This window comes from Triticum dicoccoides, chromosome 1A (genome assembly GCF_002162155.2).
Source record: "Triticum dicoccoides isolate Atlit2015 ecotype Zavitan chromosome 1A, WEW_v2.0, whole genome shotgun sequence".
Taxonomy (NCBI): domain Eukaryota; kingdom Viridiplantae; phylum Streptophyta; class Magnoliopsida; order Poales; family Poaceae; genus Triticum; species Triticum dicoccoides.
The window spans coordinates 156,456,222-156,461,513 of NC_041380.1; positions in this window are offsets into that span (position 1 = coordinate 156,456,222).

Genomic DNA, 5,292 nt, shown 5'->3' on the forward strand with positions numbered 1-5,292 from the left:
TGTAGATTTTTGCAATAAGTATGTGAGTTCTTTATGACTAATGTTGAGTCCATGGCTTATACGCACTCTCACCCTTCCATCGTTGCTAGCCTCTTCGGTATCGTGCATTGCCCTTTCTCACTTTGAGAGTTGGTGCAAACTTCGCCGGTGCATCCAAACCCCATGATATGATATGCTCTATCACACATAAGCCTCCTTATATCTTCCTCAAAACAGCCACCATACCTACCTATTATGGCATTTCCATAGCCATTCCGAGATATATTGCCATGCAACTTTCCACCATTCCATTTATTATGACACGCATTATCATTGTCATATTGCTTTGCATGATCACGTAGTTGATATCGTATTTGTGGCAAATCCACCATGCTTAATTTTTCATACATGTCACTCTTGATTCATCGCAATCCCGGTACACCGCCGGAGGCATTCACATAGAGTCATATTTTGTTCTAAGTATTGAGTTCTAATTCTTGATTTATAAGTAAATAGAAGTGTGATGATCATCATTAGGGCATTGTCCCATGTGAGGAAAGGATGATGGAGACTATGATCCCCCCAAAATTCAGGATGAGACTCTGGACGCAAAAAAAGAGGCCATAAAAAATAAGGCCCAAACAAAAAAAGAGAGAAAAAGAGAGAAGGGATGATGTTACTATCCTTTTTCCACACTTGGGATTCAAAGTAGCACCATGATCTTCATGATAGAGAGTCTCTTATTTTGTCACTTTCATATACTAGTGGGAATTTTTCATTATAGAACTTGGCTTGTATATTCCAATGATGGGCTTCCTCAAATACCCTAGGTCTTTGTGAGCAAGCAAGTTGGATGCACACCCACTTAGTTTCTTTGATGAGATTTCATATATTTATAGCTCTAGTGCATCCGTTGCATGACAATCCCTACTCCTTGCATTGACATCAATCGTTGCGCATCTCCATAGCCCATTGATTAGCCGCGTCAATGTGAGACTTTCTCCCTTTTTGTCTTCTCACACAACCTCAATCAACATATTCTATTCCACCCATAGTGCTATGTCCATGGCTAGCGCTCATATATTGCGTAAAAGTTGAAAGAGTTTGAAAAGGCTAAGTATGAAACAATTGCTTGGCTTGTCATCGGGGTTGTGCATGATGAGAGCATTCTGTGTGACAAAAATGAAGCATGGCCAAACTATATGATTTTGTAGGGATAAGTTTTCTTTGGCTATGTTATTTTCATAAGGCATAATTGCTTCATTAGCATACTTGGAGTATTACTATGTTTATGTCAACAATAAACTTTTATCTTGAATCTTTCGGATCTGAACATTCATGCCACAATAGAGAAAAATACAATGAAGAACATGCTAGAAAGCATTCCACATCAAAAATTCTGTTTTTATCATTTACCTACTCGAGGACGAGCAGGAAATTAAGCTTGGGCATGCTTGATATGTCTCCAACGTATCTATAATTTTTGATTGTTCCATGCTATTATATTATCAACCTTGGATGTTTTATATGCATTTATATGCTTTTTATATGATTTTTGGGACTAACCTATTACCCTAGAGCCCAGTGCCAGTTTCTGTTTTTTCGTTGTTTTTCAGTATCACAGAAAAGGAAAACCAAATGGAGTCCAATTGACCTAAATCTTCACAAAACTTATTTTTGACCAGAAGAAGGCCAGGAACTTGAATAATTGGTCCAAAAGAGTCTCGGGCTGCCCACGAGCGTGGGGGGCGCGCCCACCCCCCTGGTGTTGGAGAACGTAGTAATTTCAAAAATTTCCTACGCACACGCAAGATCATGGTGATGCATGGCAACGAGAAGGGAGAGTGTTATCCATGTACCCTCGTAGACCGAAAGCGGAAGCGTTAGCACAACGCGGTTGATGTAGTCATATGTCTTCACGATCCGACCGATCAAGTACCGAACGCACGACACCTTCGAGTTCTGCACACGTTCAACTCGATGATGTCCCTCGAACTCCGATCTATCCGAGTTTTGAGGGAGAGTTTCGTCAGCACGACGGCGTGGTGACGATGATGATGTTCTACCGACGCAGGGCTTCGCCTAAGCACCGCTACGATATGACCGAGGTGGATTATGGTGGAGGGGGCACCGCACACGGCTAAGAGATCAAGAGATCAGTTGTTGTGTCTTTGGGGTGCCCCCTGCCCCCGTATATAAAGGAGTGGAGGGGGAGGGCCGGCCCTCTCTATGGCGCACCCTAGGGGAGTCCTACTCCCACCGGGAGTAGGATTCCCCCTTTCCTAGTAGAACTAGGAGCTCTTCCAAGTAGTAGGAGTAGGAGGGAAGGAAAGGGAAGGGAAAAGGAGAAGGAAGGAAGGGGGCGCCCCCCCTCCTTAGTCCAATTCGGACCAGCCCATGGGGAGGGGTGCGGCCACCCTTTGAGGCCTTTCTCTCCTTTCCCGTATGGCCCATTCAGGCCAAATACGAATTCGCGTAACTCCCCGGTACTCCCGAAAATACCCGAATCACTCAGAACCTTTCCGATGTCCGAATATAGTCGTCCAATATATCGATCTTTACGTATAGACCATTTTGAGACTTCTCGTCATGTCCCCGATCTCATCCGGGACTCCGAACTCCTTCGGTACATAAAAACACATAAACTCATAATATAACCGTCATCGAACTTTAAGCGTGCGGACCCTACGGGTTCGAGAACTATGTAGACATGACCGAGACACGTCTCCGGTCAATAACCAATAGCGGAACCTAGATGCTCATATTGGCTCCTACATATTCTACAAAGATCTTTATCGGTCAAACCGCATAACAACATACATTGTTCCCTTTGTCATCGGTATGTTACTTGCCCGATATTTGATCGTCGGTATCTCAATACCTAGTTCAATCTCGTTACCGGCAAGTCTCTTTACTCGTTCCGTAACACATCATCCCGCAACTAACTCATTAGTTGCAATGTTTGCAAGGCTTATAGTGATGTGCATTACCGAGTGGGCCCAGAGATACCTCTCTGACAATCGGATTGACAAATCCTAATCTTGAAATACACCAACCCAACAAGTACCTTCCGAGACACTTGTAGAGCACCTTTATAGTCACCCAGTTACATTGTGACGTTTGGTAGCACACAAAGTGTTCCTCCGGTAAACGAGAGTTGCATAATCTCATAGTCATAGGAACATGTATAAGTCATGAAGAAAGCAATAGCAACAAACTAAACGATCAAGTGCTATGCTAACGGAATGGGTCAAGTCAATCACATCATTCTCTAATGATGTGATCCCGTTAATCAAATGACAACTCATGTCTATGGCTAGGAAACTTAACCATCTTTGATTCAACGAGCTAGTCAAGTAGAGGCATACTAGTGACATACTGTTTGTCTATGTATTCACACATGTATTATGTTTCCGGTTAATACAATTCTAGCATGAATAATAAACATTTATCATGATATAAGGAAATAAATAATAACTTTATTATTGCCTCTAGGGCATATTTCCTTCAGTCTCACACTTGCACTAGAGTGAATAATCTAGTTCACATCACCATGTGATTTAACATCAATAGTTCACATCACCATGTGATTAACACCCATAGTTCACATCGTCATGTGACCAACACCCAAAGGGTTTACTAGAGTCAATAATCTAGTTCACATCGCTATGTGATTAATACCCAAAGAGTACTAAGGTGTGATCATGTTTTGCTTGTGAGGGAAGTTTAGTCAACGGGTCCGCTACATTCAGATTCGTATGTATTTTGCAAATTTCTATGTCAACAATGCTCTGCACGGAGCTACTCTAGCTAATTGCTCCCACTTTAAATATGTATCCAGATTGAGACTTTGAGCCATCTGGATCAGTGTCAAAACTTGCATCGACGTAACCCTTTATGACAAACCTTTTGTCACCTCCATAACAGAGAAACATATCCTTATTCCACTAAGGATAATTTTGACCAATGTCAAGTGATCTACTCCTAGATCACTATTGTACTCCCTTGTCAAACTCAGGGCAGGGTATACAATAGGTCTGGTACACAGCATGGCATACTTTATACAACCTGTGGCTAAGGCATAGGGAATGACTTTCATTCTCTCTCTATCTTCTGCCGTGGCGGGTTTTGAGTCTTACTCAACTTCACACCTTGTAACACAGGCAAGAACTCCTTCTTTGACTGTTCCATTTTGAACTATTTCAAAATCTTGTCAAGGTATGTACTCATTAAAAAACATATCAAGCATCTTGATCTATCTCTATAGATCTTGATGCTCAATATGTAAGCAGCTTCACCGAGGTCTTTCTTTGAAAAACTCCTTTCAAACATTCCTTTATGCTTTGCAGAATAATTCTACATTATCTCCGATCAACAATATGTCATTCACATATACTTATCAGAAATGCTGTAGTGCTCCCACTCACTTTCTCGTAAATACAGGCTTCACCGCAAGTCTGTATAAAACTATATGCTTTGATCAACTTATCAAAGCGTATATTCCAACTCCGAGATGCTTGCACCAGTCCATAGATGGATCGCTGGAGCTTGCATATTTTGTTAGTACCTTTAGGATTGACAAAACTGTAACACCCCGAATATAACTTTCCCAATTTGAACTCCAACTCTTGCCGTTTCCGGCGTTAAGTTATATTTATTTCCTCGGGTTCGGGTTTTTGTCTCCGTGTGTTGTTATCGTTGTCATGCATCTCATATCATGTCATCATGTGCATTGCATTTGCATATGTGTTCGTCTCATGCATTCAAGAATTTTCCCCGTTGTCCGTTTTGCATTCCGGCGCTTCGTTCTCCTCCGGTGGTCATTTCTAGCTTTCTTTCGTGTGTGGGGACTAAACATTTCCGGATTGGACCGAGACTTGCCAAGCGGCCTCGGTTTACTACCGGTAGACCGCCTGTCAAGTTTCGTACCATTTGGACTTCGTTTGATACTCCAACGGTTAACCGAGGGACCGAAAAGGCCTCGTGTGTGTTGCAGCCCAACACCCCTCCATTTTGCCCCAAAACCCACCCAACTCTGCTCCATCATCTAGAGCGTTCGATCACGATCGCGTGGCCGAAAACCGCACCTCATTTGGACTCTTCTAGCTCCCTCTACCTATAAAACTAGCCCCTCCTCCGAAATTCCAGATCAAACCCTAGATCCATTCGTCTTCACGCGCGCCGGACAAAAGTTGCACCGACGGACGTGTCCGGACCGCCGTCCGCCGCCACATGGCGCCCCGGGATTCGTCCGCTCGGGCGCCCACATCGCCGCGTCTCCCCGCCGCGCCGGCCCGCGAGGGCCCGAGTCCG